The sequence below is a fragment of the Pyrus communis genome, chromosome 8 (genome assembly GCF_041283825.1).
Source record: "Pyrus communis isolate YQ-2024b chromosome 8, ASM4128382v1, whole genome shotgun sequence".
Taxonomy (NCBI): Eukaryota; Viridiplantae; Streptophyta; class Magnoliopsida; order Rosales; family Rosaceae; genus Pyrus; species Pyrus communis.
In genome coordinates, this window is record NC_142572.1 from 16,618,362 (window position 1) to 16,634,505 (window position 16,144).

General features: G+C 35.3%; 1 long non-coding RNA gene across 1 annotated transcript; it reads right to left on the reverse strand.

Moving 5' to 3' along the window:
• Nucleotides 1–10,142: 10,142 nt before the first annotated feature.
• On the reverse strand, nucleotides 10,143–11,265 carry LOC148695208 (uncharacterized). Its single transcript, XR_015965241.1, has 3 exons — nucleotides 11,190–11,265; nucleotides 10,286–10,370; nucleotides 10,143–10,183 (listed from the first exon to the last, which is right to left on the reverse strand). It is a non-coding gene; the product is annotated as an uncharacterized LOC148695208 (long non-coding RNA).
• Between the last annotated feature and the right edge of the window lie 4,879 nt (nucleotides 11,266–16,144).

The following is a 16,144-nucleotide window of genomic DNA, read 5'->3' on the forward strand; positions in this document are numbered from 1 at the left end:
GAAAGAAATCCCTATTTACAAGGCTATTCAAAATTCAAATATTACAACAACCTATACAAAAGAAACATATCAGAGAAACAACAAACATTTAAAAGAGTTGTAACCTAAGCTAACTCTTCAAGGATAAGAATTTAGGTTGATCACAACCTCCTAAAGTTGCGGGAGCAGGAAACAAACACTAACTTGGTCTAACATCCCCTCGCAAGCTGACAAATGGAGGAACAACAGGAAGCTTGGAAACAAGAAGCTTGAACCTTGTCGATGACAAACCTTTTGTGAACAAATTAGCAACCTGATCTTGAGCACAGATGAAATTGACAAGTAATTCACGTCGAACCACCTTATCTCGAACATAATGATAATCAACCTCCAAGTGCTTTGTCCGTGAGTGAAACATGGGATTAGAAGCAAGGGCAATGGAGGAAATATTGTTGCACCGTCAAGGTGCAAGTGTAAGTCTCGAAAAAGAGACCTGAGCCATGAAAGTTCTACAACTGTATAAGCAAGTTGCCTATATTCAGCTTCTGAACTTGACCTACTAACTGTCTTTTGCTTCTTAGAACTCCATGACACGAGATTGGACCCAAAATAAACACAGAAACCACCAATTGAATGTCTTGTATCAAGATTGCCAACATAGTCAGCATCAGAATAAGTCGTGAAATGTGTAGTACCAGATTTATAGACAAGGCCATGATTGTATGTGGCCTTCACATAACGAAGAATTCTCTTGACTGCCTGCCAATGTGCACTTTTTGGAGAATGCATGAACTGATACACCTGGTTCACAGCATAGGAAAGATTCGGTCTCGTTATTGTCAAATACTGTAATGCACCCACAACACTACAGTACATCTCTGGATTGTCGTGTGGTTCACCATCATAAGCACTAAGCTTGTGACCGCTAGGAACATGAGTAAAAATAGGTTTGGCATCCAAAAACTTTGTACGTTTCAACAAATCCAAGCATACTTGGCTTGATTAAGATGCATTTGTTGCTGAAAATACTTAACTTCAACCCCCAGAAAGTAATGTAGATGACCCAAGTCCTTCATCGAGAATAAAGTACCCAATTTCTTGATTAAGCTCAACATTTGACGAGGACTATTTCCTATCAACATGATGTCATCCATATAAATCAATAAAACCAAATAGATCACACTGTGATTGAAAACGAATAAAGTTTAATCACAAGTCGAAGCGTGAAACCCTAGTTAAAGAAGAAACTCTGAAAAACGTTGGAACCACGCTCAAGGGGCTTATTTCAAGCCATATATGCTTCATTGCAATTTACACACATGATTTGGATATTGCTGATCAACAAAGCCAGCAGGTTGTCGTATATATACATCCTCTTTTAGAAATCCATGCAATAATGCGTTCTGTACATCTAGTTGCCTTACATGCCATCTTTTTGAAACTGCTAAATTGAGAATGCGTTCTATACATCCAGTTGCCTTACATGCCATCTTTTTGAAACTGCTAAACTGAGGACAAGTATGATGGTGCTGTGCTTGATCATAGGATTGAAGGTCTTTGTGTAATCAATTCCAGGTTGTTGATAAAACCAATTGGTGACCAACCTGGCCTTGTGCCTCTCCATCGAGCCATCTGCCCATTTTCTGATCTTGAATACCCATTTGTTTGGCAACAAATTCATTTTAGGATGATAAGGAACAAGTTTCCAAGTACCACAACGTTGCAAAGCATTGAATTCTTGAACCATGGCATCCCTCCATGCTTGATTTTTAATTGCCTGACTAGAACACGTTGGTTCAACAGAAGAAAGATCAGTAGAAACATGCAACTCATATTTAGGGTTAGGTTTGAGTATTCCAAACAGCAAACGAGTTGTCATTCGCTGCAGTGGTACAGAGGGCACCGAGGGCTGACTCATCTATGTATTGGCATGATCTGATGATGACATAGGCTGATCTATATCTGACTTATGAGGTACTGCTTGCTCATTTAAATTGAGATCGGTGGAGATAGGGTTAGGTAAAGATATAGTGGGTGGTTGATTTAAGGGTTGTGGTACGATGGGATTTGAGGGAGGATTTATCAAATATGAAGGAGTGGGATTTGAAGGAGGCAAAGACACTAAGGGTTGAGGTGAAGTTAGGGAGTTGGTGGATGAGGTTGACATTAATATAGGAAAAGTAAACAAAAGATCAGGAGATGTAGCACTACCTGTTGGATCAACGTTTTCCAGTGGAGATGTGAGTTCCTTAAATGGAAATGAGTCCTCATCGAATAGGGCATGGTGAGACAAATAAATTCGTCTCGTGTACAAGTCCAGACATTAGTACCCTTGATGATTTAGTGTGTAACCTAAAAGCACACACGGTTATAACTTGGGTTGAAGTTTATTTTGTGCATAAGGCACAAGCCATGGAAAACACCTACAACCAAATACCTTCAACGTCTTATATTTTGGAATTTTGGCAAACAATTTTTCATATGGTGACTTATATGACAAAACCCGAGTTGGCAGTCTATTGATTAAATAAGTTGCCGTTAAACAAGCATCAAACCAGTATTTGTTTGGAATTTGAGAATGGGAAATCATGACAATACCAGTTTCGACAATATGTCGATGTTTTCTTTCTGCAATACCATTTTAAGTATTGAACATATTTTCCACTTTAGATTTAAATGTAATAAATATTTGAAACACTTTAGACATATTTTTCATTGGAAAAATCCAAGAATATCTAGAATAATCATCCACAAACAAGACATAATATTTAAAACCTTCAATTGAAACAACTAGAGAACACCAAACATCCAAATGTAAAATTTGCAAAGGAAATTGGGAAACAAACTCGGAAGCACTAAATGGTAGTTTCGTACTCTTTCTTAATGGACACGACAAACATAACAGTACATCAGAAGTACCATGAATTGGTACTCGTTTATTTGAAATTAAAAACTTGATAATAAATGACGCAGGATACCAAAATGTGAATGCCATTTTTGAGCCAAGACTCGAATGCCTACACACACTGAAATAGGGTAATTGAATTGTCCACCGCCACCAAAAAATGGGTATAAGCCATTCTCACATCTCCCTGGAAAAGCGTCTTCTGGATCTTGAGGTCCTTAACAAGAAAAAAAATGAGGAAAGATAAGTAAATAACAATTGTTATCTAGGGTAAACCTGTAGGCAGAAATAATATTGGTTGAGGCAGTGGGACATCTTTGAATGTTTTTCAATTCAAATGAGCACGACTTCGTTTGAATTTTATTTGAACCGAGATGAGATATAGAGAAACCAATATCATTACCTACACCACCAACATTCTCATTACCATTATGCTATTTTGGGTTGATCAAATTCTGAAGATCTGGAGTCACATGTGCATTAGCACCCGTGTCAAGCAACCACTGTCTATTAGGTTGCTTGTTGATTGTGACGGGTGATGTGGCCATAACAGTAAGTCTCTTTGCTGGAATTCGCCCTTCATATGCTACATTTATTCTTTGGAAACAATCTAAGGCAGGGTGCCCTTGTTTTCCACAAATTTAACAAGTGAGTCGTTCACTTGTAGACGTGAACTTCTCACCATTGCAGGCAAAGTTGAGCCTCTGATTATTGCTGCAAGGAAGAAACCCTCGCTGGTTGGTAGCACCACCACCATGTGCAGACGGAGACACACTGCGTCTATTGCCTCGAAGTTGTCCACCACGATCTCTTGCAGTCACATAGGAGCAACCTCTATAATAGAAGCAGTTTGCTCAGCCATCCTCCTTTTCGTTGTCAGTAGGAGAGCTTCAAGTGTAGGGTACATGATTAGAGTGTCACGTTCCTGTGTATAACTCACAGTCATTTCATAGGCAGGACCCAGATTGTTCAAAATAATTTGGAAAAGCTCATCATCATTCATTGGTTGCCTAGCTAGGGCAAGGTTGTCAGAAATCGAGTTCATTCGATCAAGATAATCAGCAATAGACATATCTCCTTTCTTCGTTTGCATCAGTTCATTCCGAAGAAACAAAATGCGATTTTGGGACGAGGAAGCATATTGTTGCTCGAGAGCCTCCCATGTATCATGAGAGGAAAATTCAAATAATACAACAACCTATACAAAAGAAACATATCAGAGAAACAACAAACATTTAAAAGAGTTGTAACCTAAGCTAACTCTTCAAGGATAAGAATTTAGGTTGATCACAACCTCTTGAAGACGAGGGAGTAGGATGTAAGAATCCTAATTGGACTCAACTAGTAGTGATAAAGGTGTGTCAACATGTTTGAAATTATAAATCAGTTAGGGTTTTATATACGTGTAAAACCATGTCCTATAATTGAGGAGTTACATTCATCATGCTTTGCATTTTGAAGCACGTACTAGAACTACTTCCTCCACTACTGGAACTGAAAGCAACAGCTCTATAACCAACCTCCACAATAGATGGAAGTTGGGTAACCTTGCTTTATTTAAAAAGGATTCCCTGCTCACAGAGAAAATGTTCTTCGTTTTTGGGACTATCACCATAAGGACATACAGGTCTCCAAGTGAGTAAAAGAGCCTTTTGCATCGTGTTCATGGCCTCTACAGGAACGAATTGGTGATCTTTTGTATTATGCAGGTAAGGTTTCACTAATCTTGCTGCGTTGTGTTCTAGAGTTTACTGTTAGTTTTAGGGTTAATTCCAACATTTCGTATCAGAGTCATCTAACAGGCCCTAGATCCAATGAATTATTTCCAATCACTCTGAGAATGATTAGATTCATATTTGTTGAGAAAACTTGATATATATAATTCTTTATTTTCCTAACTTAACGAAACTGGTGTGTATATTTATATACATGTACGCTATTTCAAGCCTGCGTTTCTTGCCATTTGAGGTTGTTAACTGGTAGCATTAAAACTTGTTCAGACTTGTTATATGCATTTGATTGATTTAAATGACTGATTAATTCTTGTCTTCTAAGAATATATTGGTTAAGTCTGACATGTAGGTAGCTTGAAATATTGGAGTTCCGTGACTGAAAATAGATCATTCAATCTTGATCAATAAAAGTAAACTGGGTTAATTAGTGGGAGTACAAGTTCTCTCTTGTGCAGTCATCCTTAGGTTCTACAGGTAGTATTACACTTTTATCTTGTGGTGTTGCTGACAGGTTTCATATACAAGTAATCTTGTTATTAAAGTCTCACTCCAAAACGACATATACGTATATATATCGGTAATTAATGGCTTGCTAATGATTTAGACAATTGCAGAGCTATGTATATAGTGTTATGTCGCTAACAGCTATTTTTTTGGGCATCTAATGATTCATCTTGTTAAAGACTCCAATTAAAATAATCTTCACGAAAAAGTGGGATTATCAGTATTTGACAAAAACTTAATTGTGGTTTATGGTTGTCATTATTAATGGTTCATGTGTATAAAGTTTTTCAGACACATGTTGGAAGGCATGATGATAAAGATAACTCATCTCAAAGGTTATTGAAACTAACGGCTTTTGCAGGAGCAACAACCATGATAAAGTATTCTTGAACAAATGGTTATATAATTTTTCACCAAAGTGAGAATTATTAGGAAGTTCTGTTCAAGGTAATTTTTACATGAAATTGTGACTAACAGTTTATAACATGATACTAATCTTTCCAAAGAAAGAAATAATGATTGGTTCAAACTGTGACTCAGTGTATAGTATTTCATGATTCCGTAAGGCAACTTTAGTCTCCTGTCCAAAGATGTGATTCAAGTTGGAATGTGAATTTTGTGAAATAGCTATACAAATAAGGATGCGTAATGCATATTTGGCAGTTTATGTTTCTTGCCCAAAGGTGTAACATAAATCTGTGTTTAATATTTAAAGTTGTTTCTCATCCGAGGTTGCAGAGTAGAAGCTATTCTTTGGTTTCATCCATGACTTCTTCAGGTAGGTAATCATTCATCTCTTTACACTTCCAATATGTTGTTCGCTGCTGCACTTTTTGCATATAGGTAATGTCTTCTTAATTACACTATAATACATATTGATATATAAATATATATATATTGGCACATAGACATTGGTGTAATGCAATTGTAGCTTAATAATTGAATCGTTGCCCACATGATATTTTATTCGATCAATTTCAAAGTGGGTCTCTGCTTTCCCATTTGTTTAATTGTAACACTCCTTTTGCTTTGAGTCGGGTTCCAATTGATAATAGGTTTTGCATAAACAATTATTGATGAACTTAGAAAGCAAAGTAATGAAACATATCAACTATATATAACAACGACAAAGTTATCACATACTTGCATCAACTAAGCAAAACGCAACGGCTTAGTTGACATTAGGACCAGTGATTTTAAGGTTCTTTGATCAAACTTGCATCTTAATTATAACAAATGGATTGATGATCTTCTTACCCCAAAGGTGTAGATCATTATTTTTTGTTCAATTAGGTGGCATAGTATGAATTTATTTCATAAAAGTTTGTGAAAGCCTTGCCCAAAGGTGTTGAAAGTTTTCATGAGGTAACCCATGTAATGTGTGATCAAGAGATAAAGTTCTTTATTTTTTATTTACGAATGCTTCTGCTATGAGCCTCATTATAGGTATGTAAGGACCAATTTTAATGAAAGCATGAGATAGAAAATATTGTTATATATATTTCTCTTCATGAGAGATGTTGATGCACAGAAATTGCTTGGCAAATTATGTCTTGAATAAAGCTTAATCAATGGCACATATATGGACCATGAAAATGCTTGACATTTTGATATGTTGTACGTATATGTGTCTTCTCCTACAATTCACATTTTCGTGGTCATTGATTATGTATTTTGTTTGTTATAAATTTATAAGTAATCTATGCTCATAAAGAAATCTATGCTGGCAGGTTCTGATTAGTCCACTTTGCTTGTCTCTTGGTTATTAATAGGACAAACATGACTTCTTAACTTGTTATATGAATAATAAGTGTCTCTGGTTTATTTTACATAACTTGAGGATTAGTCATTTTATGTGTGTGTGTGTGTAAATTAATTATAGTAAATCCTAGAGTAATTGGAACTCACTCATGGAATCTTGTTTTGGATTTCTATTCTATTGTGTTTAAAATTTTAAGCAACTAATATGCCGAATTTTGGTGAAGCAATAAATTAATGAGTGTTTTGCTCAAGTGAGAGCATAAGTGACGAAATCGTGAGATTCACACTCATTAACTCATTCTAAAGTTATTGAGTTCTAAAAGATTATGAGAGTTGTTCTTTGTGTTGTCCAAATCAAATTGAAAGTAAGGTAAAGTTTTTGAAAACATACGTATTAAGTTTCCTTGTATGATGAATGCATGTTTAATATTCAACATCCATATGTGAGAGAACAAATCAATGATGCCAACCGTACTATTAGCATGCTCTACCATCCAAGTCTTGGAACAATAACTAGTGTACGCATGCATATGGCATATGGCATATACCACCACAACATGAATCAAATGGAAAGTCATTATTTCCAACGCAATCAGTTTCAGGCTGTAAAGCAAGTTTCAGCAGTTTCATGCTGTAGAGCAAGGGTTTCATAATTTTGCACCAGAATTTGCTAAAATGTAGTGTAAGGAAGCTCACCCTGATTCAAGCTAGCATGACTCAAGTTGAATTATAATCTTAAAGATGACAACATGGTTAAATTGCGTGACTATATATAATGTATATAAGATGTTTATATGCGTTGTCTATCGTCTTTTTCTATTGCATATGGTTACATTGGATGGTTACGTGTTGGTCGTTATAAGGAGTGTGAAGCTAATACGAACTAATGTTTGATATCGATACAATTGTGGTCCAGTTGTTTCATACCGTTTGATTGTCTGTGGTATGGTTTTGTGTATCCATCATACATGCTTATATGAATATCAAGGAAAGATTGGAATATCTTGTGCATGAAAGATTGTGATACTTTTGTGACTTTTTCATTGATAATGTGATTTCTTGCATGTTAAAGAAACATAAAAGAAAATAAAAAAATAAATAAAATTATGTGGTAAGATGCTTTTTGTTAACTAATTATCGTAGTAAGATTGCTCCCAAAGCATGCATATTTCAGAACTTTATCAAAAGTGTTGTTCTGTAATTAAGTTATGATTAATTAAATTAGTGGGAGTGATGACTTTATATTTGTTATGCCTTACATCTTGCAAATTATTATGTATTGTACTCTTTCGCCATAAGGGTTCTTTCTAGTTTGATTAAAAGATTATGTGCAATAAATAAACTTGGTGGCCAACTAGTTAGAATAATGGTTAATTGTACTACTTTGTGCAAGTATTTTGGACTTGTGACTTCAATTTTTGAAGTAAAAAGGAAGACTGTTATACGGTGATACAGGAGATCAACTTGTGAATATAAGGATGGAGATTATGACTATTCAAATAAGGATCCATACGGCTATTGCATATTCACATAAGGAATAGTTGATATGTCTCTGAAAAGATTTGTTGCATACAGTTTTCTAGAAACGTACCACTATTGTGAAGCTTTATTATTAGTTTCGATATGCGAGATTAGTGGGAGTGTTCAATAAACATGTAGCAAACATGGGTGTGCATGATAGTTTTGATTCTGTAGGAATGTGGGAGTAAAACATGCTACCGCATGAATTTTAACTATTTACTAGTGTTGCTGCAAGTTTGTGTTTTGTTGTTTCATTCAAGCTTATATTCAATTGACACTATGGTTATTGATTCAGACTTATTTAAAGCACTTAATGTGGCCAATGATTGTTCCAAAGAACATATTGGATAAGTTTGTTTTGTGCAGGAAGCTAGAAATCAACTCGAAGTCCAGTGTTTAAGGATGAAAAGCTCTAAGGATAAGTCTGATTAAAGTGCACTGGACAGGTGAGTGTGGAAGGAAAAGGTGTGAGAATTGTAGTGATTACTGAAGTATGGATTGCACATATATGCATATGTCATTGACATCATACAGTGCGATTTTGAATATCGTGATTTCAGGGTGCATGCAGTATTGATACATGCATTGTTTTCTGGAGTTCGATTTTCAAATGGTTACTGGTAGATATGCATAGGATATGGATTGAATGAAACTCACGGTGATCACTAAGGAATGATTTATAATGAACATGTTGTTTCAAACCACAACTAGTTAACATCCAAGTGGGAGAATGTAAGAATCCTAATTGGACTCAACTAGTAGTGATAAAGGTGTGTCAACATGTTTGAAATTATAAATCAGTTAGGGTTTTATATACGTGTAAAACCATGTCCTATAATTGAGGAGTTACATCCATCATGCTTTGCATTTTGAAGCACGTACTAGAACTACTTCCTCCACTACTGGAACTGAAAGCAACGGCTCTATAACCAACCTCCACGATAGATGGAAGTTGGGTAACCTTGCTTTATTTAAAAAGGATTCCCTGCTCACAGAGAAAATGTTCTTCGTTTTTGGGACTATCACCATAAGGACATACAGGTCTCCAAGTGAGTAGAAGAGCCTTTTGCATCATGTTCATGACCTCTGCAGGAACGAATTGGTGATCTTTTGTATTCTGCAGGTAAGGTTTCACTAATCTTGCTGCGTTGTATTCTAGAGTTTACTATTAGTTTTAGGGTTAATTCCAACACAGGAAGCAAACACTTACTTGGTCTAACAGTCTGTAAGAATTAAATTGCAGCAACTTATCCAAGAAACAAGAATTCATCCAATTGAATCACAACTAGTCTAAATTTTTCATTTAACAGACTTAAGAACCAAAACCTTTTATAACATACCTGCATTGTTCGATCCTGATGAAGAAGCCATTGTAGCCTCTGTGTTCGAAACCTTATCCTCTTTTACAATCACAATAGCTTCTCTAATCAATAAGACTTAGAATAACATAAGCTGGTATCGCAAGAGCAGTGGTTTGAACCATAAATATATAGTGCTCCTCTATCCATTCCCTATCAGAATTGGACTGAGATTCAAGTTCATACAAACCATAAAGAATTACGAGACCTCATGAAGTTCCAACACTAAGTTCTTTTCCAAAACCAATTGGAACTTCTCTCAACTCTATTATCCTAAAACAATAAGGACAACCTAAACAGTTTTAACCAAGACTTTTCCGTATCAATCTCAAGCACTATAACTAGTTCTTGTATATGTTTCATACTCATAATCTTACAACATCAGCAAGTTTGCTTCCAAAATGCGGGCAGCTATAGAAAACCTGAAGCGAGCATAAAACACCAGAGTTCTCATATAGAAAACGATAATAAACAGTGAAGAACAGCATTATAAGTGAATTGGTCAATTATGGAAAGGTGCGTACAACTCCAATGGTGTTTTTCACGAGGTTATTGATATTATCTGCTCTTGCTTTATGCAGTATCTGCTTGACAACCAGACCTCCCATGCTGCAAACAAGAGAAAGCCAGTAAATTATTGCATTAAAAATATAATCATCTATAAATTATATTGTATAAAAACTTAGTAATAAAAGGATGCTATGAACTGTTTACCAAAAAAAAATTAGAAAATCAATAAAATGCCCCTAGCAAAACCTTTTTTTATTAAAAAAAAAACTCTTAGACAACTTTCTTTATCATTAAGGATACCTTTTTGTATTATTAAGCACACTTTCTTTATTATTAAGGATTTCATGAAGTGCGACTCATTATGTTTTTCATCCTTATAATACAATACATGTTCTTAATAATAAGAAAAGTTGGCTAAGTGTTTTTCGATAAAAAGAGTTTTGTGAGGGACTTTTTATTAGTTCTCCCAGAAAACAAAGGATGCTGTGAACCAAAATAAAGAGAAAGATTGGTTACATTATTTACTGCACTAAAATTGAGGGTGAGAAAAGGAAGACACAATAAAAGACTATATCCTTTGGTTGTGAGACTGTGTACCACATTTGGTGTTTACCAGAAAGTTCATTGAGAATAAAAACGTCTGCAGCACCTGCTTATTTTACTTCTGTTTTGTTTTTAACGGGGATACAAAAAACTCTGACAACACACGAGACCTCAAGGACATCCTTAAATCCGTCAAAGTTAGAACTCGAAATTGAAAAAAATTAAGAGAAAGAGTGCATTTTATATATGTGTGTGTGTGTGTATGTGTATGTGATGACTGAAAAAAATATATATATGTTATGGCTATTGTATGATTAAACAGAAAATGGCACACCAGTGGGATAGATTTGAACACACAAGCAACACTGTACAGACCTGTGAGTCACGAAAACAACAGGTCGATTCCCAATACCTGCAGAAAGAAGCTTCTCTAACAGCATCGAGCTAACTTCCTGCACGATCCAAAAACAAAGGAAGACAATTGGAAACTACAAGGAGCTAAAAAACATCTGGATCAGTTACAGGCACAAACATGAGTTGTCGGTCTAATTTCTTCTAAAATCTCTTTGGGTCGATCTAATTTCTTCTGAATCTCTTTGGGTCAGTCTGGAGGCTTTTCATTGAGATGTTGTGTTGACAGTGATGTGCCAAAGGCATAAGGCAACTCACCAAGAAGACTAGGGCCGTCAGGAGGCGACTCCCCAAGAAGACCAGGGACAACAGGAGCAGGGATGGGCAAATACTCATTGGTTATGGGTGTTGACAATATCCACGTGCTGAAAGGTTGTTAGAGTTGTTATCAAATTAGTTAGTTAAATAGCTTAGGCTGCAAGTTAGTCATGATGGCTATATAATCTGTATTCTCATAGTTGTATACATCAATTCAGTATCAATGTAATCAATTACTTTCTCTCTCTCTCTCTCTCTCTCTCTTATTCTCTTTTCTCTTTTCTTCTTCAATACATGCTCTTTCTGCATTTATGTGTTTGTCTGCATTTCTATTAACATGGTATCATCACCGAAGGTCGATCCTTGGTGATTTTTCCGTCTTCGTTCTTCCGTCGCATAGTTTGTTGTTGCTTTGTTTATGTGGGACGATTTGCTATTCTTGGTGAAGGTTCTTGGTGCTCGAATCTGGGTATTTCAACAGGGAAAAGATATGTGCACTCCAGCTATTTGATGGGTTGTCTCAGTGAGTATTTCTTTCTGATTAGATGTATTGCTTATTTCTAAGGCCGATTGCCATTCTTTGTTTGATCATGGTGGTTGGGCAACTCTTGGCTTTTGCATTACTTGCCTGGTAATGTTGCTTTTCCAATTCAATTGCTTAATTTCATTACTGGGTAACTCGATTTGTTGATTGTTGGAGGGTTCTTAGAGATCTTTGATCAGCACAGTGGACTGTGAATTGGGTTCAATTACTTGCTTTGTACTCGATTTGTTTCTTTGTACACAGTGGGTTGTGAATTGGGTTTAATTACTTAGTTGGTAATTCTGATTCTTGAAGATGGTCTTGGGGATTCAATTTGTTCAGTTTGGATTGCTGCTCAAATGACGTACTGCAGTTTTAGGTTTCATCTTTCTTTATGCACTCCATCTGTTTGTTTGATTGTCTCAATGAAGAAGGCACGAAATCTTCACTTTTGATAATGTTTTCTGGGTTTGAATAATTGTTCCGATCTTCAGGGCTGTTCTTCCGCTGTGATCGTTGAGGATTTCTTTTTGTTCGTCGGGGTTTTTTGGTAGCTGGTGGTTTGGTGGAGGTTCTCCCATTGGGTTTTCCGATCACGAGCTCGAGTCTTAGGTTTTGCTACTAAATTCTGCACTCTATATGTTTGCTTAAATGCCGCAGTGAAAATTTGTTTTCTTCAATACGGTTTCTTGTATGCAAGTTTAGCTATTAAGGCCGATAGCCATTTTCTGCGAGATTGTTGAAGGAATACAAAGGACGATAACCATTCCTTTCTGTTGCGTGATTAGTTCTTGGTTGTTTGAGATTTTTGCACTCCGTAAGGCCGATTGCCAAGAGTGTTGAATGCAATTTGTTTCCTCCATAAGGCCGATAGCCGGAGTGAAAAGTTCTGTCTCAGAAATTGTGTGTTACTCCTTAAAGGCCGATAGCCAGAGTAACATTCTTGACAAGTTTTGTTTGTTGTCATTGTGTGCAACTCCATTAAGGCTGATTGCAGGAGTGCAGTTCTTGTTCCCTTTCTTCATTGAAGGCCAATTGCCGAAGAAGGTTGTGTTTCTTGATTTCTTTGATTGTAAAGCTTGTTGTTTGATCATTCTCAATTGTGAATGAAGAATGATTTGGTCAGAGTAATCAAAATGTCTGAAAACAAAGTGGAATATGTGAAAATTGAAGATCTTATAGGAATGTTGATTGTAAAATATTGGAAACCTTATCACAAAGAAAACAGTAGCTACAGCGGTGTAGAAATCAGTTTGAGGGGCTGAAATTCTTTGGGTAGTTGATTGATGAATGGTCTGCTTCAATCTCAAATTGGGAAATCCTAGTTGAGATTGAGGGGGATGTTGACAATATCCACGTGCCGAAAGGTTGTTAGAGTTGTTATCAAATTAGTTAGTTAAACAGCTTAGGCTGCAAGCTAGTCATGATGGATATATAAACTGTATTCTCATAGTTGTATACATCAATTCAGTATCAATGGAATCAATTACTTTCTCTCTCTCTCTCTCTCTCATTCTTTTCTCTCTTTTCTTATTCGATACATGCTCTTTCTGCATTTCTGTGTTTGTTTGCATTTCTGTTAACAATGGGTAACCGTAGTTACCCGTCCGAATTTCTTGGTTATGGTTACAGGCAACCGTTTACCCGTGAAATTTATATGGGCGGTTATGGGTATTAACTACAGTTATAAACGAGTACCCATTTACCGTTTATTTTAATATATACATAAAATTAAAAAACAAAAAACATAAGCGAATCTAAATCACAACATTCACTTTCTATAGAAATTGCATGTTGATTATAACATCCATTTCAATTATAACATCCAGTGCTAATGCTTATTGATTCTAGTGTTGGTGCTTATAACATCCAGTCCTAGTGCATATTGATTATAATATCCTCAACCTAAGATAATGACTACCTTGAGTTTTAGAAGCTTTACTTTGTAATCGTATGGATGTTATAATTGAAGACTTGCTTGGGTATAGAAGAAAAATATGTCTGAAATACATGAATTTTCTTTCCAATATGCTTGCTCAAGTAATGAGAGGTATTTTGTTAGTAACAAATTAATTCTTAGCAAATATATCATATTACCTTGATTGATAACAGTTAAAAATATCGTTCGTGAATTATTATTTCAATTATTGGAGTTGTATATGGTTACGGTTCAAAAAAACATGTAAATAGGAGAAAATGGGGTAAATGGGTTAACAAATGGGTAAACGGATAAACGGTTAGGGTTAAATAGATATGCGGTTATGGGTATGGTTAACCGTTCATAAACGGTTATGGGTATGAGTATAACCGTTTAGGCAATTACCCAACGGGTAAACGGTTATGCAGGTATGAGCATAAACAGTTATAGGTGAACAACTACAGTTACCTACTTGTCATAACCTTTGTCCATTCCTAATCAGGAGGCGCCTAACCACGCACTAGGTACGGCTAATTTGCATCCCAGTAAAACGCGATTTTGATTTTCATTGATATATTCTACTTAGTGATTTCCCCTTCTGGTATTTTTCAATTTAGGATTTCACTGTGGGCTAGATAATTTATGATGTTGTATGGAATTAATTTGTTGTGATTGTTCAAATTGGGTCCTTTTTTCATTGATTTTTATTGCCCTGCCTTTTAGTTTGATACTATATCAAACACTTTACTATGTCAATCTAATTTAGTTTAGTCTAAATCAGTCTAGCTTAGTTTTTGAAGTTAATCCAGTCTGAAATTATCCGGTGTAACAAACGCACCATTTTTAGACAGATGACGCAACTCGAAGTTCTTCTTGTGTGGAAGAAAGAATTTGTCCCCACCCTAAGAAGCACCTTCATGTCTACCCTAATTGATTTAGACCAAAACTAAGTTTTGACCTGTCTTTTTGAATAATCAAACCCAAACAATTAAATAAGGATGAAAGTATCCTTCAACTGCGACAGATTAATTCGTTTGTTCCTTTTATTCCAAACCCCAAATTGAAAGGTTGATTATTCCTTAGGGTTTGGATTATTTCAACAATTTGATTTAATCCAACATCTGGCTGTTTTGGTTTGTTTTTTCAAGGCACGTTTTAAGAGTCTAATTATTTGCAAACTAAGAGATGACTATTCATCTCAGTTTTTAAAAAGAAGAATTTGAAGTACGATTGGATAAAGTTACATATTATCCTATCTGTCAACCTCATATTGTTGAATTGGCTACTGCCATATATAAGACCAATTGGTTGACATCGAATAAATTCGATCGATTTTTCTGTTTTTTGAACTGAATTAATAAAGTACGGCAGCATGACATTGAATAAATCCAATATATAATTATGAGAAAAACTCATAAAATTCTGTCAAAACTTGAAGAATTCTGCAATGTTGTATCACCCAACAGATAGAGATAAAGATCAAAATATGGACCATAATCCGAAAGGCGTGATTAAGCACGCAAATGAAAAGACCTTTGCATCAGTCAAAATAAAACTCTACCAACTAAAAATCTATGATCAGCATAACGAGTTGAAAACGAACAAGATTGTTTGACGCGACACCATAAACCTTTTGATAATTAATAGACCTTGGCAGCGGTCGAGACAAAATCTTGTTGCAGCCACATATACATCCATGATCAGTTAAATATTTGAAAAAATAAGCAAAGTTTCTCAAGGAACTATATTTACACCTCATAGCAGGCGCATCAGGTTATTTATTTATTTTTAACATTTTCCTATTGTTAGAAAAAAATGAGAGAGTTCGAAACTATTACAATAACTTAAGAGATGAGAAGTTTCAAATAGAGGCCACATAAGTGAAACACCTACTCACTATTGAAAGAAAAAAAAACTTACTCGCTAGAATATTTAATCACATGCAAACATATCAAGTTAGTTCTGATGAAATACTTGAAAAGGCAACGTTCATTTTTATTTTCTTCATAAAGTAAACCTAAAAATATAAAAGTCGGTGCGCTTTAAATCCAGAAATTGAAAACCAATAACCTGAAAAGTACCAATGTTCTGACTTTTTAACCCTCACGCTTCACTCTTGTTATAAAGGTTAAAAAAAATAAAAAAATAAAAAAATTTTAATATAACAAAAAAAAAAAAAAAAGCTTAACTGCACTGAAACACAAGTAAAAATCATAATGC